Genomic DNA, 24,232 nt, shown 5'->3' with positions numbered 1-24,232 from the left:
TTTAGGATTGTCATGTTTATTTTATTTATTTTACATATTTTTGCATGTGTCAACTGAATTAATTCAAGGTGGCTTATGTGGTGCGTTGGGCTATTTTTTAACAGGGAGGAATGAGAAGTCTAAAGGGTGGTCCATCAGCGGTTATAGATAATGTTCTAACTAAAAGAAGGGGGATGGATTATAGTTTGAAATTACGGGTAAGATTAAATCACCCGCTAATTATGCAACAAACTGATCTTCTAGACATACAATTATCAAAATCATTGTTCAATGTACAGGATATTGAACTTTGAAGGTTGTATCATTTTCTTACAGATATGGACCTTTACAATAATATTTTAGTTCACGGCGATCGATGGTCTAAATATGAACCAGAGCAACTGTTTTCTCCTTGCTCAAAGCTTGGCATGTATGATATGCTTTCCAGCAACAATATGGTATGCTTATCTATAACACTTCTCTATCTCTTCATGATTGCATAGGGTTTTAACTCATATTTTTGTTTCTGTCGTGATTTTATTTTTTTCTCCTAAAAAATCAAGTTTTTTTGCTGAAAATCAAGAATTTTATGTTTCTTTATTACATATTTTCGCTATGCAGAACTGCAGACTATGCATTTAGTTGAGACTATGCACTTAGTTTCTTTGTGATGAAAGTTCACAATCTGCTTCTATTTGTTTGAGGTACTCATCTTCTACTTATTCAATGATCAGCTGCCTCCTCTTCTCTTTTTTGGGGAACCTAAACAGGTGGATGCACTTTTCTCAAAATTGTTATTTGTAACTTTATTAATTTTATGCAATTTTTAGATCTAATGTTATATTGTATTCTGGGTAATTTGTTAAGTTTTATTATTTTTTATGATATTACATTGGTTGCTACTTTTTATTTGTCAAGTTTATGTATGATTATAGTTATTGCTGGAGTTTTTGTGTGAGCCCTTTCTATCATATATCAGCTCCTTAGAATAATTTGTAATTAATAATGTTATTTGCTGAAAGTAGGGAAAAATGTATGATTTGAAAATGTGTGTTTGTAAAATTGTAGTTGCTCTAAAACTATAGAATATTATATGTCAGGAGTTTTGTTTGTATGTGTATTTAAAGTAGTAGAGTTGTAGAACAACATTCTTATATATTTCAGTGAGTATAAAAAATACGGAGATTAGATGTAAGAGGTGGAGAGATGACTACGTATTATTTAATGTATAAAGTGAGATTGAAGGAACGAGTCGAGTCTCCATAGTAGAATATCACTGGATGACTTCGTAAGCATCTCGACACATTTACTATTGCTCTTAGATTTTACAGTTAATAATCTTTAACCAGATGAACATTCTCAATGGACATTCTCAATGGTACTTTTACGGAATTCTACACTGCATCAATTAGCTGAGACCACATTACATCCGGGTGAGTAGCCAACTGACTGTAACTCTTTTTACTAAAGTGTAGATGGAAAGCATCCTGGCTATGACCAGTCATTTTTTGGGCATAAAAAATTTTCTTTCACATTGGACAATTACATATATCTGTGTTTTCAATCTTTTAATAGTGCATCTGATATGTAAAACACAATCAAAGAAAAGTATCCATTCAAAATTGATATTGGTCCCGTTATAGTGTTGATGATTTTTTTTAAATGCCTTTGCTCAAGCTAGCGATAATGTTTTCACTCCGGTGGATAGGGTGTTAGTTTTCGATAAAATAAGTAGAATAATTATGCATTTACAATACAAATCATGCAATATAATTCATAAAAATTTACAAGTTTACAGTGTATCAACATTAATATATTATTTTGTCTCTTCACAACAGGATATGGGGATTATGATGATTTCAGATATTTGCCAAGGAGCTGATGTTTGCTTGGATTGTTGGCATTTGATGACCTCTGCCATTGAAATCTGGACACTTCCCTCATAGGTGTGTACATAATGCTTCCCTATGTAGGTGAGGTCTTTTATTTAAGTTTGTTTGGGAGGAAGGGAACGACTTAGATATTTCATGACTGTATGTGTAGTATGATATCTATGTCCCTGATTGTCCTTAATGGTTGTAGTCAATGTATAGTTTTCTTTTTTAAATTTTAATTTAGCATATTAATCTGGTAAAGTATCTTCATAATGAAAATATTGAAGTGGTTTGTTTTTTGGTTTACTCCATAAAATGTATTAACATTTGGCGTCTTAAAACTTTTTTGCTTAACCCTTAGTTATGCATTAAGGGTGTACCCATTTGCGGGTCTACCATTGTCTTGGAAATGCAAAAGAGCATAGAGCTCACAAACATGTTAGCTGAGAGGGATTATTCAGAAAGAAACTCTTGAAATATCGTTTAAAGAATTTGATTACATCTTCTCTTGTAATGCTCTTCATGGAGGGTACACCAGATGCCCCAAGGTGTGGTTTTGGCTCCAAAGTAGTCAATGCTCCAAAGGAGGAAGGTGTGGAATTTGAGTCTTTTGATGAGCTCTCTGACGAAGAATTAAGAGGTTAAAGACATTCTTAAACCGGCCAACCTCTCCACAGCTTTACAACAAATGTGAACTGATGGAGGTTGTGTTATGTAAATTGATGGAGCTAAAGGACAATGGTGAGCTTAAATCTACTCTATCTAAATAGGCAATGATATCGATAACATACTGATGGTATTATGCATTATACTACTTCCTATGCAAATACAATTTATATAAAATTTGTGAAGAACCTTACAAATGGTGGAATAGGCATTCGGGAAGAGTCTTGATCACTAAGGTTATTTAGTGTGATGTCCTTAAATAAGTAATCAATGAGGATTGCCAGTGCCAGCTTAGTAAGTTGGTTGTTCAATATTCTTCATTTCTGTAATTATTGCAGAGTTTATTTTCATACTGTAACAGAGTCTATATGCATGATGAATGCTATGATCCTTAAATGTAGTTGGTTTCTATACTTCAACTCGTAGGGGAAGATGTAGTTAAAATATTATGAGTCTGGTCTCAATTTTCTCTATTTTTTATGATTAGAAAGTAGAAACTTATATTGACAAATAAGAGAAAACCTTGCATTCATAAAAAAATATGGAGAGACTACTCATATGCAATAAAATTTATAAGTAGATACAATATATGAAAGGAAGTAGATATATAATATAATTGTAGAGTAATAAAATACGATGCATTCTGGCCATTTCTCAAACAGGTAAAGAAAAGTATATAATAGATTTTGTAATAAGATACGCTAATAAAATTAAGTTAATAGATTTTGTAATATCTTTTTATTTTGCTAATTCAAATTTTATAATTTCATTGTAGATTTTTTTCGTTAATAGATGTTTTAATAATATAATTGTAGATTTTTTTTTTATTAAAGATTTTGTAATAGTTAAGTTAACTAATAAAAGACACTAATCACTACTTAGCTATATAAATAACCAACTTAAAAATTTTCAAATATTCATTTTTGTACAATTGAAAAATATAAGAATCATATTCAAAAAAAAGTTAACAATTGTTGAATATTTTCATTTTATAAAACTGAATGTTTGACTTTATTTTTCTATTATACAATACAATTAATTTTTTACCTTAAAATTTTAGATTGACATATATTAAGACTTTTCATTTATATAATTATATAATAAATAATTTATATTTGTACAATGTTCGTTTTGAGGGTGTTTTAGCTGAATATTCTGAAAAAAATAAGAGGGAGGATTATTAATTTTGAAATAAAGTAAGGACTATTAGTATTTTTGAACTTATTTCGATTATGATTAAAAAAATTTGTAAAATGCATTTTACAGTAAAAGAATTTGCACATTTTTTTCTCAATCTTCTTTTTAAATATTAATTCATGCAATTATGTTAATTTTGATTATATTTATATTTTTTTGTCGGTTAATTTTAATTAAAATATTCTCGGTTAGTAAAAAAAATATTTAATTACCTTTATTTCTCTGTTATAGTCAGACAATTAAAATTTATTCCCTGTTCTTTCAAGTTATACATTCTCTATTATAATCATATATATAAATAATATATCCTATTTTACAAAAATTCAAATTTGAGAATAGTTAAGTTAAATTATAAGAGACACGACTTAACTTATAGATAAATAACAAGCTTCAAAATTTTTCAATATTCATTTTTGTACAATAAAAAAATATAAAAATCATATACAAAAGAAGTTAACAAATTTTGAATATTTTCATTCTATAAAACTGAGTGTTTGCCTTTATATGTCTATTACATGATACAAATATATTTTTACATTAAAAATTTAGATTGACACATAAAAGAAATTGAATATTTTTAAAAGAAAATTATTTAGATAATTAAAATATTTTAGGAATTTTCATTTATATAATTATATAATAAATAATTTAAATTTGTACAGTCATATTAGCACAAATTCATTAAGTTTTTTTTTTAGTTTTGAATCATGTTAAATAATGTTTATTTTTATTTTATCATAATTTAAACTTTAGTTATAACAAGTAATTCAAATTTATGGTAATATGCAGTTTTTGGTAAATGATAAATTATTGATGAACTTGAGATGAATCAAGTGTCTCTGAAGTTATAAACTTTGAGACCTTCAATTAATCTACTGAAATTGTACTTGGTTCTGGACAAATCTAGTGGAGAGGGTGAGACTTCATTCTACTGGTCTAAAGAGGGAAATGTCAACCTCTCAACAAATATAAGATCTTGAGTGTGTGCCTTTCTTTGCTTGACCTCTACAACCTAATTCCTTTTACTCATGATTGTACAATCAAACAGGTAGTTTATGAAGCCGGTCCCTATTGTTTATACATCAGGTATCCTTGCTCTCAATGGATCATCGATCTCCAAAGATCACACTATGGTACCTAATGTAAGTTTGGCCTAAATTAATATTCTTTGAGTTTTATATTATATTTGATAACTATTGAATGGAATGAATACATATTGATTATTAGTGTGGTTGTATATTTTTATAGTAATGTTTCTAATCCTTTCAAGTGTAATAGATAAATTAAAAGACGTGAATTGGTATCTAATTTGATCCTTATCGGCATTTTGATTTTTACTAACTTTTGAAGCAACTGACACGACTGTTGAAGGGATCAATACTACAGGCTCAACTATATAATGTCCACGAAGACCTGAAAAAGCAAATGAGAAGTTGGCTAAGATTAAGAAAGCGAAACAGAAAGCTCTAGAGTAGCTGATCTTTTTGATAAGAAGTTGGCAACAACAAAGGCTACTCTATGTAAAGTAAACATTGATCCGGAGACCACAAAACTGCTCAGTCTTGAGCGAATGGAAAAGTAAAAGAATATGGAGTGTAGGCTAGCAATCAAAAAAATATCACGATGGAGCTTGAATCAGAGGTCGATGTGTAAGTCTACAATTGTCTTTACTATTATGCTCTGTAATTTTCTTTTCTTATAATGTTATCAAGTTTATGTTTCATGGTTTTATATTTATTTTTAAAATGCACCTTTAATTATTGCTGAAAAGAAAATTGTGAAACTGATTGTGTAATAACTTGGCGTGATTATAAAACTGATTGTCGAAAAGATTTAAATTGATTACACCTTTCATTCTCGTTTTTTTTATTCTTATCAATTTTGTATCAATTTCATAAACCAAAAATTAACATAGTGATCTTGAGCCTAAACGATAGGTATTATATTTGATTGCACCTTTTGTTCTCAATTTTGTATTAATTCCAATATCAAACCTGGAACCGAGGATATTAATGCTGCAAAACTACCTTTATCCACGAGTAATGTACTATTTAAATTATTGGATAAGATATAATTTATAATATTCGTGTTATGATATCTTTGTAACTTCATTCGTTTATATTTAGATGTTTTAACTTAATTTATCTAATTTTCTTGAAACGACTATTTTAGCATCATTACTAACATTTTCATGATATATGACTATTTTTAACTGAACATTTATATTTTATCTTTGTATACTATTTTTTTGAAAGATTGGTAAATGACTAAAAGTGATATATGTTATAAGTTCTGATTATTGTTCCATTGTAGTGTCGTGACATTCTTTTAGTAAAGGATTAGAGGCTTATACAGTGATCATTTATTTCTTCTGAAACGTATGGCCTCTGGTATGCCAGTATCTATGCTCTACTAAATGGTTTTATAGTTGAGGTTCCATTGTCTCTAAGCCTACCTAATGCGCAATCAGTCAGAGCTCTTTTCGAAAAACTACAGGCTTCAAGATTTTCCCACATGACATATAATAAAGTTCCTGTTTCTATTCAAATTTTAGGTGATTCTAGATATTATTATCATATTAAAATTATATACAGTTTCTAATTGATAAAATTATGTATGTAAAGCAGAAACAAAGGTGCAGGTTAAATTTCACATATATTCTCCTCTAATGACCAAATAACAACCAATTAAAATTCTCACCTTCTTTAACCCAAGACTTGGATGGATTTATCATTGGGGGGAGTTTCATTACATTGCTTCCTACTGGTAGTTGCTCTCTGCCTCGAAATACCAATTTTAACTGGTCCACTAATTTTACTTATATTCTTCTCTAGACCAAGTAACAACCAAATTAAAGTTCTCATGAAACAAATATTTCATAAATAACAACTGATTTTACATTGAGTACATATTTTATAATATTTCATTATCTTAAATTTTAATTTTACAAGGAGTACATATTTCATAATAGTAAGTATCAACAGTCAGTTTTATGCCTCAGGACAGATATAAACTTAATATTTCATAGTTTATAGTGAAATTCTTCTTATACCATGCTAACCTTTCAAAAAGACTTGGTTATGTGGAATTCAAGACAAAAACTGACACTGAAAAAGCCTGGGCATACATGAATGGGGTATGTTTGGGCTTTAGATAAGATTTATAATGGCAAGAAATGCATCAGCGGTGCAAAGTATTTTCTAAATTAATGTTTTTTATTGGTTTGCCACATGCTCAAATTAACGGTAATTATGTTCAAGTTATGTTAACTGTACATGCAAACAGACAACACATCCAAAGGCTCTTGCGGAATACAAAAAGATGTTAATGCTAAGAAACCATAAGTTGGGGATTATAATTCAGGCAGTTCATCTGAAGTGGGGATCTTAGGCCCCTGGAGTTTTCGGTGATGGACTTGCGGTGCTGTTGTATATACATTTTACCTCCCCAATGAGAATATATGCAAGTCTATGACTATAAGTACTTTAGTATTCATTTATGTATATTTACAACTAAAAAATTGTATGTTGATAAACCATAGACATATTATTGTATTCATCTTCATATATCAAGATTAAAATGATGGCAAAAGAATATTTATGATGAAGAGTTGGTTAAATATAATTCCCTGGCTACATGAGAACTTTTCTTTGCAGATAAAATATAAATATTTTTGAACTCTTTTGGACCATGATCTGTTAATTTGTGGTTGGGGCAATTATCATGTAATTGAGTTAAATTTATCAAAATGATGTAATTGCCTATATCCTATATATTAAGATATTTAAAAAATAGGGAAATTTTAAGAAAGAAGTAGAACATATTTATTTTTGTATAGTTGGTTTAGGTGATTGGTCTCATAAGAAAGATATGTTGTCTGTATTTTTTGTTAGTTGTACATATGATTTATATACATGTTATAATTTATAGGATTTATAAGTTTAACTAAAAAATGACATTGATCATGCTGAGTCCTGACATTGAAGATGTTTCGATAGTACTTCTGAAATCCATAATCACTTCTAAAGTTTAATGTACTTGGTCTGATTGTTCCAATTTATGCTTTTGATTAGTATAAGACTGAGATTAAATATGTCAACCAGGTTTCAAAATGAAGTTAAAGAAATATGCAGTAAGCTGGAAGAGCAAAAAACTGAATCACTATGAGATGTTAAAAGTTAAGAAATTGTGGACTTATTAGGATGTTTAAAGGATCACAGAGAGGCGATTTTGAGGTCTCCGAGCTAAGTATTTACATGGCCACGGAACAAGCTTCTGAATTCATGATGGAGATTGAATCATTAAAGCCTGAGTTTAATACAGTGAAGGATGAGAAGCTTCTAAGAACTCAAGATCTAGAAGGATGGATCAGCGATCTTTAAAAAAATGTAAGTTTACACCCACATATATTGCAATATTTGTTTTTTGTTGTGATTACTAATAAACAGATGAGTGTTTTCTAAAATGTAGATACTTCATTTTTTACTGTGATTACTTTTTTTTGTTCATGAAGTTGGCAACTTTTTTTGCTTTTCTGTGCGGAGTTTGGATCTTTTTGGGAAATGAGGTGTTTTCGGTTTAATACAACCTAGAAATGCAAGTTAATTATACGACTGCATTGAAATGTTGGGTTTTTTTATATGATTATCAAAGAATGTGTGAGTGGTTTTTAGAAATGTTATTGTTTGATTGAGATTCTTATAAGTATCAATTGATTAGACAAAATATTTTTGTGGTATTCCTTTTCATGTTTTGGATCTTTTTAGACAATGAGGTGTTTTAAATTTGTTACAAGCTATAAATATGTAGGTGTTTTATTCCAATGATTCTTTTTTCTAGATGTGATTAGAAGATGGGAAATTTTCCATGTTTCTGTAGGCATAATTAAGAGAAATTACTTTGCAAGAAGAAAATGAAGCACATCTACAAGCTGTATCGAAATAAAAGAAGAAGATATATGATAAAATTATAGGAAGCAGATCTTCTTAACAATAAGTTAAAGGTTCGAGCTTTAGTACCAGGATTTGTATATTATACAGAGCATTGTAGCTTTTTTGGAAATTAGGAAAATTAAATTAGATAAATTATCGCTGAAAGTACGCGATAAAGTGCAAAAAACTGTACATGTAACTAAGCAAGTTTAAAAGCCTACTTGGTTTCCACCACCCTGATACAAAATATTTTTATACTGCCCCACATCGCCCAAATCTCCGTTAAATCTCTTACAGTTTATATGTATGACCTGGTGACGTGTTGGAGAATGGATGATAATGTATGTGTTGCATGTTAGACTTAGTGTGTATATTTTTCAGTTTGATTTGTAAAGTAATCGTGCATAATGTGCATTGGAGGTATGCTTGGATCATCCCTCCATTTTCGTAAGTTATATCCTTTTCTCTAAGACGTCAATGAGGTAATAAAATTTGACTTTCACGCATCAGTCAATTTACCAACTAGAATAGGTATGAATGTTGTGTTTTTTTTTGAGTAGTAGTAGAGCGTCTGTACCGAAATAGGTTAAAAGGACTAATAAGCTAGGGGTGTTCTTTTATTTAAATAATTTCTCCATCACGTCCTTGGGGTTTCTTCATATCTTTGATAGAATATCAGCATGAAGAGAAATGTGAATTTGAACATGTTTGATTGTTATGTTTGTTGCATATAAAATTTGTATGTTTTTTATTTTAAAAAATAAAATGAGATGGTGTGTGAACCAATATTGACTTTTATAAATTTATGTATTTGATATAATATTTAATTCTGAATGGTGATATTTTAGTAAGATGTATGCTTCAACTAATGTATTTGAAAAACTGGGAAGCCTTATATGTTACTCCCTCCGTCCCTTTCAATTGTTTACATTTTTTAGAGAGTGTTCGACATGCATTTTAAGATGCATATAAAGTATAGTTCTGTAATATTTTTTTTACAATTTTATTTTTCTAAATAAAAATTAAAACATTCAACTTTTATTCAGAAAAAGAAAATTATAAAAATAAGTTACATAACTATACTTTTTATGCACCTTAAAATGCGTGCCGGACACTTCATCGGAAATGTAAACTATTCAAAGGGACTGAGGGAGTACAATTTTTATTATTTTGCAAGATGTGCGTCTTCATTTGTAGAGAAAAGTAGTCGGACACGATATTATGAGTAGTCGGAGTATACCCTGGAATAGATCTTTCCTTTTTATCATGTTCATTGCCCTCTTAATTTGGTCTCTCTCAGCCTACTTTGAAATAATTTTGAGAATTTTTTTGACAAAATCAGCATTAAACAGTGGGAAAGAAGTGTATAAATTGATAACTAATGTGACATATGTACATCGATTATTTTACACAATGATATTAATGACTCTGTATATGATACTTTTGGGTATGCAGCATGTGGGAAGTCATGTTGGACAATTCAGCACCAAGGCTAGCTTAATCGGAAACATATGTTTAGCATTTGTTCTTTAATTTGTTTAGAAAAGAACAGCATAATCTCGAAATTAAGGACTTGAAATCCTTATATATTTTGAAGGAAGCAGCATAAAAAACACAAATTTTCTATGAAAGAAACAACAAAGCTGATGGCTGGTGTTCAGGCTGCTGTTTACAGAAGTGAAAAATGTGTGCTTGACCCAAGTCTCTTCCGTGAAGTCATAGATTGTAAAGTTGTATAACTATCAGCAAAGAGAATATGGCAGTGCAAATTGCATCATAGAAACCTTTGCCTTTTGAATCTGAGATCAAGAAGTTTCGTGTTGTTGAGATGGGATGGGGTATTGATGCAAGTCAAAAGAAGGATGAAGATGTGAAAAACCAACAAATGTTTCTGCTCTTCTCTTTTCCAATAGGAACTCATAGCATAGTACGTGGGTGGCTAGCTGGAAAGCAGGTCAAGACATTGTAGAATCTGGAAATTATGACTAAGCACAAGTCATGTTCTGGTCAGAGTCCAAGGAGGAGGATATCTAAAGTGAAGGTTATTCCATTGTGTCAACTCAAGTAGTACTAATTCAGCTGTTTTTGAAGGCGCTTATCACCAGCTTTTCTGATTTTGATTAAATACCTCACTTAAAATTCTTTTATTTGCAGAGTTTTTTAGGATTAAACTTTATTACTGTTCTGGTAAAGTTTTAATCATAATAGATAATTCAAAAAACGTTCTTATTTCCAATGTTGTTTTAATCCTATTTACATTATAAATAAAATAAAAAAGTTTGTATTTTTTGATAGAGTATATTAAATCATACTGTATGAAAAATTGTCATTCTTGAAAATCAAATATTAAAATGTTTTTTTAGATATTTTATTTAAAAGTATTTAATTAGATTTAATTAATATAAATTTTAATACGTACTTTAAATATTATGAAAATTATTAAAAATAAATAAATGTCAAACTATGCATGATTTATTATTTTTACTTGATAAAATATCAGATATATTTTTTTTCTTTTTCTAAAAAAATCAATTTCATAAAATATTTAAGTGGCTTCATCCTCAGATTCCCTTACAACCCAGTCTTCACTAACAAAACTTTAATATAATTATTAAATTTCATATAATGAATTTAATCTCGAATTATTTTGATTACATTGAATAAGTTTTTCAAATTTAAAACAAAATTATTAAAAATATTAAATCATACCTAATGATGAGTAATAAAATTATACTTGAGGATCAGTAATAAAATGAGGATTGACAATGGAGTACATGGAATTTAAAATGAGGATGAGTCACTGCCTTATCCTGCTAAGGTATTGAATTAATATGAAGGTCCTTACTGAACATCTTCAAATTAATATAGGTTGATGTTTAATACATAGATATGGTTCATAAGAACGGATGAAGCAAGCTATTGTGAAATTCGGCATTTTTAGCATTCTTTAAATTGCTCGTAAATGCAAAATTCATAAATTAACTTAATCTTTCTTAGTAGCACCATTGTTGCCAAAACTGACAAAAGTAACATACTGGAAGTCAGGACATAAAGAATTTAATACTGTCTCACTCTTCCTTAAATTTGCACCTTAAGAATATTATGCAGACTAACTACATATTATAATATGATGTATAGTGTGTAAAATTTTAATTAGTAATATTATTGATTTGTAATATAATATTGTCTCATATATCTTTTCATGATAGACTTCATAGCAACCATTCTTTTAGTATGTAGTTAGTAATCTTATTAGGCCTCATGTTCCAAACAAAAGTTCATCAAACAAATAATCTTCAATCTAGCGATAAGATACTGCCAGTTGAATTTTGATGCACCATATGAAGCCAAGTTTTTAATATATTTGTTAAAATATTAAGATTGAAAATTCATTTCGTTAAGCACTAATTCATGATAGTTAATCCTTCATGCTGTATCTTTTCATTAGTCCACTTCATATATAATAGTATCCCTTTAGTAATTCTAAAATTGATAATCAACATTATGTTTGTCATCATTGGATATTTTAAGCATTGGCATTATGCACTATTGGACTTCTTAAGTATTGTCAAGCATTTCCAAACATGTCAATGAACATCAGATTGTGCTTAGTATAAAGAGTATAGAAGAAAGTTGTGACTCGCGCAGATGAACATTTTTGACCACTAATTATACCTGTTATGCATCATAAATGAGGTAATGTACGTGTTATATTAATTAACAAAGCATTCAGATTGTTACTAGGTTCACTTCTTATAATCGTCAATTGCTTAACGCTGAATTCTTTGTGGCAAATATAATCCTGACATTGATGTGAGATTTTAATCAAGTAATAGGTTCATGTATTTTTTTTTTGAAAATGACGATTATGTATTTTAGTGAATCTTTATGCATCTTTATTTGTTCGTTAATATAATTAAGAGTTCATCATCTCGGGATACGATATACCATTTTTTTTCATATTTATAACATTTTACATTTATTAAATTGTCAGATAACAAGCTTGCGTAGCGCGAGTAAAAGTCCCTAGTTTCCCAAATGCGTCTCACCAAAAGTCAAAGGGTGATACATATTTCTGAAATGCGCATCTCCATTATAATTTTTTTATTATTTTTTTTAAACATTTTTTACACAAATTACCCCTTTATTAAATACGTATTAGTGATTCCCAACTTAAAAATACGTATTAGACGGGTATTTTTGGCCAAATTTTTTAAAAGAGGTATTCTTGTCACAAACTCTAAAAAAAGATTTATTTTTGTCATTTTTTCTTTCCAAGTCGATGTGTTTATATTTTATACAATATTCTAAAAATCCTCGATTTAATTGATTAATTCTAATTAATTTTTTACAAGGTGTGCGACGATTTAATTTCAGAATTTGATTAATTTTTATAAGTTTGAGTTAAGTTCTATGGAGTCAATTTATTGGAATTCTCGGAGTTCATATTGTTAATGTTTGTGCCCTAAAGACAACACTATGATGTTTTAGTTTAAGACATTAGGATTATTAATATTTATGTTCTATTGATTATTCTCTTTAAAATTTATTAATTCTTAATTTACTACGATATAAATGTTAGATTAATAAATGTCATTGGAATATAATATGCAATTCTATATCTCTAAGTACGTGACTTAGAAATGAGATTATGAGAATATTATCAATATTCCTAAAGGTCCCTGGTCGAGTATTATTATTAATGGACAATAATAATGCATTAAGACTGGTGTGTTTGTTGACTGATGATCACATCTCATTGATCATAGGTATAGTGATACTAAAGTAAAAAACACAGGCAGATGTATATGTACATGGTGCTGGACAGACCCAATGTCAGATTCTACATGTCTGTTGTGTCATAAATAACTCTCACAGTGATAATGATGTAATGGACCTTAGACCTGAAGTCATTATATTTCTATTCGGAATTAATATACATTGCATTAAAAGTTATCCTTGATCGGGTAATGATAAAAGTGGATAATGGTATATTATGAATCGTATGAGAAATATAAATGATCTAGATGGGATTTAACCCTCCTATTTTAGGAGTGATATAATTGGCCTCTTGTGTGAGCTAGACTATGAAATGCGTGGCCACGCTCAAATGTTGATTTGATATGATAGTCTACTTATTGATCAAGGAAACTTGGATTAAACTATGATGAGGATGACACATTACATGCCTCTAGTTTAATCTATAATATTTGGTTAAAGGGATTATATTATATTGTACATTATTCATGAAAGGTTTAATCGATCACCGATTCAATTATTATTACTTAGGTAGTAATGATGTATTACTAGATGCCGCTCATTGTTTACGATTTTAAATTAGATTTAAAATTCGTTGTCAATGTAATAATAACCTATAGGGTCACACACAAAGACTGCTTGAAGGATTATTCAATTTAAATTGGATTTAAATTAAATTAAAGTAATTTGAATTATTTATAATATTAATTAAGTTTGACTTAATTAATTAGATAAATAAAGATATTCAAATTTACTAATATTAATTATGAAATTTATTTGTTAAATAATTAAGTGAGACTTAATTATAATATAAATAAGAATTTTGAATTAATAATAACTCCAAATTAGTTAAGAGTTATAATTCGTTTTTCTACTCTCTATATAATATCTCTTGTGTGGCTGATTTTTTGGGTGCAAGACTTTTACTAAAACCCTAGCCACCAAGGGAGAAGATGGAGAGAGCAAGAAGAAACGAGTTTGTGCTAGTACACATTCAATCCTTGAGTTCAAGCATTCGTGTGGATACCGATAGAGCGTAGATTGCGAGAGCGGGATGCGTGGTGATTGAACAAGTTTTGGATCTCCATTAGTCAACCAATTGGTAAATCTTTTTAATATAAACAATCTGATCTACGAATTAAATATATGTTTTTCGCATGGATCCTGTGGTGGGTTTCGAAAATTCTGATTTTTTACGTTTTTAATTATTGTTTCCGTTGCGTTTATGTGCTCGAAACCCAACAATGGCATCAGAGCTACTTGCGAAAAGTATTTAATTCGTTTATGTGTTTACTGGTTTTATGATGATAACATGTATACAATATTTCATGACTGTTATGTATGTAATTTTGTATATTTTACATGTTGTTATGTTTATATATACGTATGTATGTATATGTTTTGAATATATGATATTCATGAGAGTTGTATAATCATATGATGATTATATAATATGTATATATACTGATATATACATGTTTTGTGTTTGTTCTTATTATAAGAATCATATTTGATACGATTCTGAATCAGATGCAGCGGATTTGCTGAAATCTGTGTCTGGTGTCCGATTTTGGCGAACGACTGATCTGTAAGGCGTCTGACGTTGTTTAGGCCCTGTAATCTGCGATTTAATGTTATCAAATTTAATTTCGAATTTTCTGATTTTTTTTTCAATATTTGGTTTTTATGATTAGATCATGATGGGTATGATAAGTTAAGATCAGATTATGTGTTTTAACATGTTATTTTGTGTTAATTGAGCATGGTGGATGGTTATGGCTTATGACCTTAGGTTAATGGTTTTGGGTTTTCAAATACGGCTTGCATGTCGTTTAATCTTGTAATTATTAAATCTCGAATGTAACTCGAGTTCTTCTTGTAAGTTCATTAGATTAGTTTTCATATTTCATTCTTGTAATGTACATGAAGACATGAAGATTTGAAGATCAAGGGTAATCCCACACGGAGGCCATCCAAGGAAGCAATACAAGAAAGAAGACATGTAATAGTTAGCCTGTATTTATTTTCCACCTTATATAGACCTAGATCTTTGTCATTAGCTTGATAAAGATCACATAGGATGAAGCCATAACCAACCACGTTTATTTATTGCACTTTACATATATATGCACATATGATGAATGCATGTGTAGAGTAGTTTATAAAGATGCATGCTTAATTAGATTAAGGATGTATGTATTAGATACGACACCCATGCCATGCTTGCTAAACAAGATAAAATCTGTAACGATTCAAGATTTTAAAATGAACAAACGATTATGACATTCTCGTGTTTATGAAACACGAAATAAATACAAATTTTCTTTGTTTCTGATATGGGGCGATTTTGTCAAATGCGAGTTCATTGCACTTGTAAGGTTGTGGGTTTTAAGCGAGACCGTTGTGACTCCCTCACTACCTGAAAATCAAACCATTGATGAATATTGATTTGAAGTATTTTATTCAAAGAAAAATTGGGAATCTCTTTATGATGGGATCATGATCGTTTTAAAATTAACAAAACCCTAAAGTTAATATTAAGTTGATTATATGCCTTCCAATGAGTCCAATGCGTTAACCCCTAGATCGACCAGGAGTGGGTTCGCCAAAGCGAAGTACTCCTATCTATCGTGGGAGATGTGTTGAAGTATATTGATACTTTTTGACTATTGAGTTTGACTTAACTAAGTTATCACAATAGGATTGTGAACTTAGAGGCATAGAGTTTGGCGAGATTTATTAGATAAATATGACCACATGTTGTTCCATCAAGCTATCCAAGAGTTATATATTTGATATAATTGACAAATGTTGTCTACCTAAATAATCATGTTTTTGGAGAAAAGCCAAAGCTGACCTAACGCGTGGTGAAATATGGATCTTGGCTCACTAGAAAGGATATAGAATATATTTTTTTGAATTAATAGTTAGGGCTATTGATTTGATAAAAATAGTGGGAGATATATATTGTGAATATATATGAATAATCACTTGAACATAATTTAATTATCATCTGTAGACTAAGTCATTTTATGCACTTTAATATTGTAGATATCGAATGACAAATAACACAAATAACTTCTCTATGTAATAGTCCTTGAGAAGGACAAGCTGACATGAAATAATTTCCTCGGTTGACATGGGAACTTGAGGATTGTCCTCGGGTTCAAGGATGTCACTCAAACCCCACTCTTATTTCTTCTAGCTGAGAATGAAACATGTGCAGAATAAAATGCTTACCAGAAGAAAATTAATTATACAACTGATGTTTCATGTCTCATGCTTGTAATTATGAGTGATGAGCTTTAGAAGCAACAAGAGCATAATGATGCTTATGATATGATTGAGCACATTCAAAAGATGTTTAAAGGATAGGCTCGTTAGAAAGATTTGACAATAATAAGGCACCATACTTTTGCATTAATAGGAGAATCATATCCGGTTGAACCACATGTTCTAAAGGTGATAAGCATCTGTACCTTGATATTTTGGGTTTCAAGAATGGTCTAGAGACTCAGCTTAATTTGATCAAACGATCTTTTAACAACTTCTATTCTCAATTGTTAAGAACAAAAGGAATGAGATAGACAAAACACTCACTGAGTTGTTAAACATGTTTAGAACTGCTGAAAATAACACGGTAAAGGCATGAATTATGTCCATATTTATGATGTACACATGTAATGCAAATGGGAAAGGAAAGTGGACAGGCAAGGTGAAGATTTGATCTTATTCGGTGCCAAACCAAAGTCCAATCCCAAAGGGCTTTTGAAGCCTAATAGTGGTGTTGCTAAAGGAGATGATTGTCATTTCTGTGGAAATAACTGGATGAATGGAAGTTAAATTATCGAGCTTATTTGGAAGATCTAAAGAAGAAGACTAGCAATGGTCAAGCTTCAGGTATAGGGTTAGAATTGGAGCAAAAGTTGTTGCTCTAGTTGAAGGAAATCGATACCTAATGTTGCCCATAAGGCGAGATTGAGAACTTGATAAATTGTTATTACATGCCTTCCTTTAGCGGATACATTAAGTGAATTTCTTGTCAGGACAAGAAAGGTTTTCATTTTAATTAAATAAACAATAGTTGTTTATTCTATTTCAATGATAAGACTTATAATATTGCACAAGTAGTTAACAATTTATATGTTTTAAGTTGACTCAAATCAAACATTACCTCTAGCATTGTCGTTAAGCCATATTAATGAGAAACGCATTTTTGAGTTACATATAGATGAATACTTGGATAAGTTTGATTTTGAATCATACGGAAGATGTGAACTTTGTCTCATTGGCAAAATGACTAAAGCTTCTTTTACCTGATCAGGTGAAATGGCCACTGAATGATTATGACTTATACATAATGATGTATGTGGTCGAATGCGTATGATGGCAATGGGTGACTTATACTACTTCATAACATTTACTGATGATTTTAGTAGATATGGATATGTGGTTCTTATGAAGAACAAATCCGATTCTTTTGAACTGTTCAAAGAATATAAGGACGAAGTTGAAAAACAAACAAGGGAAAAGTATAAAAGTTTTACGATCAGATCGTGGAGGAGTATACTTAAACCTCAATTTCAAGAGTTTCTTGAATGAGTGTGATAATGTATCATAACTTACTCCTTCTGGAACACCTCAATGGAATAAAGATTCTGAGAGGAGAAATTGTACCTTGTTGGACATAGTGCGATCGATGATGACTCAAGCGGATCTTTCATTCAGTTTCTAGGGTTATGCTCTAGAAACGGCTGCATATACACTTAACCAAGTTCCGACTAAAGCGGTTCAAAATACTCCGTATGAGATTTAGAGTGATGAATGTCATAGCATGTCATTTATGAAAATTTGGGGATGTGAAGCGTTTCTAAAATGTTTAGCCTCTAACAAGCTTGGACCAAAATTAGATAGATGTTATTTTGTGGGATATCCAAGTGAGACTAGGGTATAGTTTTATAATCCTTTCGAGAACAAAGTGTTTGTTGCTCGGGCCGCTGTATTTTTTGAGGGAGAACTACTTTCTAAGAAAATCAGTGGGAGGATAATACATCTCGATGAAGATCGAGAACCACATGATAATATTAAACTAGAGTTGGGATAAGATCAGGATGTACATCAAAATGTTGAAAGTAATCCTATTTAGGAAACATAGGTTATTCGTAGATCTAGTAGGATTCACCATGAGTCAGGGAAAAATTATGAATTTATTTTGACTCAAGATGGTGATGTGATGCCTACGAATAATGATAAGCCTCTCACCTAAAAAGATGCTATGAACAGTTCAGACTCTGAGAGATGGCTGGAGGCCATGAAATCTGTGATGGAATCCATGTATCAAAATAAAGTATTAACTTTAGTTGATCCACTCGAAGGGGTAAAAACTATAGGGTGCAAGTGGGTTTTCAAGAAGAAAACTGACATGGTTGGTAAAGTACAGACCTATAAGATGCGACTAGTGGTAAAAAGTTTCAAACAAATTTATGGTATAGACTATGATGAGACTTTTTCACCGGTTACTATGGTCAAGTCCATCAGGATTTTGTTAGCAATAGTTGTTTACTTTGACTATGAGATTTGGCAAATGGATGTCAAAACTGCTTTATTATATGGGAGCCTTAAAGAGGATGTATAAATGATACAACCCGAGGGTTTCGTCGATCCAAAGTTTGCTAAGATAGTTTGTAAGTTGCTTTTATCTATTTATAGATTGAAGCAAGCCTCAAGGAGAATGAATATTCATTTTGATGAAACGGTCAAAGAGTTTGTCTTTATTCAAAATGAAGATGAACCATTTATTTACAAGAAGGTTAGTGGGAGCCATGTGACATTCCTAGTATTATATGTAGATGACATATAACAAATAAGGAATGACATACCTTCTCTACAGACTGTTAAGACTTGGTTCAGAAATAGTTTCTCGATGAAAGACTTAGGCGATGCTACCTAGATATTAGGGATTAAGATCTATAGAGATAGATTGAGGAGATTAATCGATCTAGTCACAGTACATACATTGATAAATTATTGCATCATTTTAGGATGCATGAGGCAAAGAGTGGATATGTCCCGATGTCTCTTGGGATAGTGATCTCATAGGATAACTGCCCTAAATCATTAGTTGACAAGGGTCATCTTATAAAAGCTCCATATGCTTCGACAATTGGATCTATAACGTATACAATGATATGTACTTGTCCTGATATTTCGTATGCTTTGAGCATGACAAACATATACCAGTCTAATCTAGGTGAGGGTCACTGGATAGTTGTTAAGAATATTCTTAAGTACTTAAAGAGGACTAAAGATTTATTTTTGGTGTAAGGAGAAGATAGGGAACTAGTTGTAAAGGGTTACACTGATACTAGTTTCTTAACCTAATTTATGGATAAACAAGGATAATTATGTGTCTATGCCTGGTTTGTGTTTTGTCTAAATATAATTGATGTTATCTTGAATAGTTCACAGCAAGAACATTGATGATTATATGGAAGCCGAATATATTGATGTTTTCGAAACAGCCAAGGAGACTTTTTAGGCATGTCCTTAAGCGATACCACCTTATTAATGAGATTAATGATCAAGGAGATATAAATGTAAAGTGCATAGTAATGATAGTGTTGCAGACCCACTGACTAAGGCTTTGTCGCAGCATAAGCACGATGGTCATACTAGTTGCATAAGTATTAGATATATGGGTGATTGGCTCTAATGCAAGTGGGAGATTGTTAGTGTTTGGCCCTAGAGACAACACTATGATGTTTTAGTTTAAGACATTAGGATTATTAATGTTTATGTTCTATCGATTATTCTCTTTATAATTTATTAATTATTAATTTATTGTGATATAAATGTTAGATTAATAAATATCCTTGGAATATGATATGCAATTCTATATCTCTAAGTACGTGACTTAGAAATGAGATTATCAGAATAGTATCAATATTCCTAAAGGTCCCTAGTCGAGTATTATTATTAAGGGACAATAATAATGCATTAAGATTGGTGTATTTGTTGACTGATGATCACATCTCATTGATCATAGGTATAGTGATAATAAAGTCAAAAACACAGGCAGATGTATATGTACATGGTGCTGGACAGACCCAATGTGAGATTCTACATGTCTGTTGTATCATAAGTAACTCTCACAGTGATAATGATGTAATGGTCCTTGGACCTGAAGTCATTATATTTCTATACGAGAATTAATGTACATTAATTCCATTAAAAGTTATCCTTGACCGGGTAATGATAAAAGTGGATATTGGGTATATTATGAATCGTATGAGCAATATGAATGATCTAGATGGGATTTAACCCTCCTATTTTAGGAGTGATATTATTGGCCTCTTGTGTGAGCTAGACTATGAAATGCGTGGCCACACTCAAATATTGATTTAATATGATAGTCTACTCATTGATCAAGGAAACTTGAATTAAACTATGATGAGGATGACACATTACATGCCTCTAGTTTAATCTATAATATTTGGTTAAAGGGATTATATTACATTGTACATTATTCACGAAAGGTTTAATCGATCACCGATTCAATTATTATTACTTGGGTAACAATGATGTATTACTAGATGCCCCTCATTGTTTACGATTTTAAATTAGATTTAAAATTCGTTGTCAATGTAATAATAACCTATAGGGTCACACACAAAGACTGTTTGAAGGATTATTTAATTTAAATTGGATTTAAATTAAATTAAAGTAATTTGAATTATTTATAATATTAATTAAGTTTGACTTAATTAATTAGATAAATAATGATATTTAAATTTACTAATATTAACTATGAAATTTATTTGTTAAATAATTAAGTGAGACTTAATTATAATACAAATAAGAATTTCGAATTAATAATAACTCCTAATTAGTTAAGAGTTATAATTCGTTTTTCTACTCTCCATATAATATCTCTTGTGTGGCTGATTTTTTGGGGTGCAAGACTTTTACTAAAACCTAGCCACCCAGGGAGAAGATGGAGAGAGCAAGAAGAAACGAGTTTGTGCTAGTACACATTCAATCCTTAAGTGCAAGCATTCGTGTGGATACCGATAGAGCGTAGATCGCGAGAGCGGGATGCGTGATGATTGAACAAGCTTTGGATCTCCATTAGTCAACCAATTGGTAAAGCTTCTTAAGGTAAACAATCTGATATACGAATTAAATATATGTTTTTCATATGGATCCTGCGGTGGGTTTTGAAAATTCTGATTTTTTACGTTTTAAATTACTGTTTCCGTTGCGTTTATGTGCTCGAAACCCAACACATATATGTTCTGTAAGTAAAATATAGCTTAAAATATTACAAAATATATTATTTTTCGAATGATTTTCTACAAACATCACTATTTAATTGAAAATTTTGTTGATTGTATACCATTTACAAGTAAAGCATTGCAAAATATAATATTCTACAAAATATACTTAATTTGCAGAATATAAATGTTCATGTTGAAGAACAAACATGTTTAGTTGTAGAACATACTATAAATGTATAAAATTTGCATGATTTTATTAAATTAATGATATTTATAAAACATATTTTACAAGATAACACGTTTTACAAGACAATTTATCTGCAAACCATAGATGAACTCTGAGTATTCCAATAAAAAAGTGGACTCCATAGAACTTTATTAAAGTTAAAATACTATATTCATGTGAAAATGAATAATAATATAATGTATAATATTAATAATATAATAAATACAATTAAAACTCTTTAAAGTAATATCCTTGGAACAGAGATAAAATATTATTTTATCGAATTTATTATTTTATTAATATGATAATTTTTTATTACTTTATCGATAAAATAATATGTTATTACTTCACAGAATTTTTGTTTCAACGTATTACAAGAATTTGGTGAAATAAATAAAGGTATCGAAATATTAAATAAAGTTATCGCTAGATTATGATATAAGAATGTGACATATGTTGAGCATCTCTTAAATTATCGAAGCAATAATGATTTGGTTATGGGATCACATACGGATGAAAAAATCATTGAATAAGTAAAGACACAGATGAATGAACTGATCATGAACCAAACGATAACAATGTCATTTCAAAGTTGTCATCAAAGGAATCATTTTAAGCAATCAATAGTTTGAACAATTACTTGTTACAACAAGAGTAAAACATTCGAAGAGTTACTTATGATTTATATAAAGTAAAGTATGAAATTATTTATACTTTGGTGGAAAAAATAAAAAAGCTAATATAAATTCATATTTGTTTTTTAAAAAATTGAATTTTGTAACGCATATACAATATATATATATATATATATATATTATTTTGCTCAATTGAGAACCCTTAATGTGAGATATGCGATCTAATCACAGCCACTCATTTTTACAACTTATAATAATCTCTCATCATACACTATTTTTAATATTTAAATATTTTCTCATCATCTTCTTTCTAATTTCACTACATGTCACCTCCAACCACCGCCGACCTCCATTTCCGGCGAACCCCACCTCCAGCGACCACCAGTATTCACCACCACCAAACAAAAAATCACCGCCGTCAAATCAAAAATACCTTCGGGAAAATCAAAAATCACGACCCGGAAACACAAAATCACCTCGAAAACAAAAATCACCTGATCTAACCACCATCTCCACGCACCAGATCCAACCACTAGCTACGCTCTTTAAATTCGACTACCAACATAAAAATAAATTATTAACAAGTTTAATTATAAACAATATAATTAAACTACAACCATCACACCACCGCCATCACCAACACCACTATGTATAAAATCACCAACTACAGTCCAAATTTACATAAACATGAACACAAATGAATTAAAAATGGAAAAATCACCAGCTTTTCGTCTCCTGGATAACAAATCCGGCTCAATCGTCAAAAAATGTCCACACGATTCAAATGGAGACGGGCTTAAATAGGATTAAAAATGGGATAAATGGTGATGATGTTGAAGTTGACTCAGGAGAATGGACAGGTCGTGACGGGGGCGTGACGAGGCAGATGGTAAGGATGAGGGTTGAGATATATCGAAATTTAAGATGGGTGGAGGGGAGGAATGAGGAAGGATGGGGAAAAGAAAAAGAGATGAGAGATGAAGGGGGAGAGGGAGAGGGAGAGACATGTATGTGTATAGGGAGGCGGCGACGGTGAGGTGGTCTGAAGGAGTGAAGTCGTTGGGAAGAAAGAGTGCTGGGTTGGGATGACTAAAATGTAAAAATGAATTTAAAAGATAAAGTGTATGACTATGATTTAATACTAGAGTTGCACAAAAGGCCCACCGGGCCAGGCTTTGACCGGGCCTTAAAAAGCCTGGGCTTTGACCGGGCCGGGCTTTTCGGGCTTTGACTTTGGCTGGGCCGGGCCGGGCTTTCTGAAAATGTCAAAGCCCGTTTGGGCCCTCGAGGCGGGCCTAACCGGGCTTTTTTTCGGGCCGGATCGGATCGGGTCGGGCTTTTTTCTAATTTAAATCGGATCGAGTATTATTAGAAATTCTAAAGAATACATATGTTAGCAACTACATCATCGTAAAAATGTATTAGTTTACATGGAATATTTTATGAAAATATTACTTCGTTGAAAACATTTAAGTTCAGTAAAAAATAAACATATTTATAGAATAATATATTTTATCATTGTTATGATAACAATGATATCCAAATATATATAGTGTACTTATTATATCTTCTTTCATTATTTATGCAATGAAGTATATAAATAATATCATTAATCATAAATATGTAAATATATATGTGTTTAAAGTATTATTTATATTTATAGTAAATATGAATTTATAAATATATACGA

The 24,232-nt window shown here is 30.5% G+C and overlaps 1 long non-coding RNA gene across 10 annotated transcripts; it reads left to right on the top strand.

Annotated features, from left to right (window-relative positions):
* The first annotated feature begins 62 nt into the window (after positions 1-62).
* Positions 63-10,883, top strand: LOC141678879 (uncharacterized). Of its 10 annotated transcripts, none has more exons than XR_012557936.1 (10): positions 63-197; positions 316-437; positions 601-749; positions 1,329-1,412; positions 1,818-1,925; positions 2,392-2,594; positions 4,765-4,858; positions 5,088-5,365; positions 7,820-8,104; positions 10,103-10,883. It is a non-coding gene; the product is annotated as an uncharacterized LOC141678879 (long non-coding RNA). The 10 variants fall into 10 exon arrangements; XR_012557937.1 differs by having other exon boundaries at positions 2,215-2,594; XR_012557943.1 differs by having other exon boundaries at positions 714-749; positions 1,818-2,594.
* Positions 10,884-24,232: the final 13,349 nt, after the last annotated feature.

Source organism: Apium graveolens, chromosome 8 (assembly GCF_009905375.1).
Source record: "Apium graveolens cultivar Ventura chromosome 8, ASM990537v1, whole genome shotgun sequence".
NCBI lineage: Eukaryota > Viridiplantae > Streptophyta > Magnoliopsida > Apiales > Apiaceae > Apium > Apium graveolens.
Note: the sequence above shows the minus strand (reverse complement) of the source record. Positions and strands in the feature narration are given on the sequence as shown.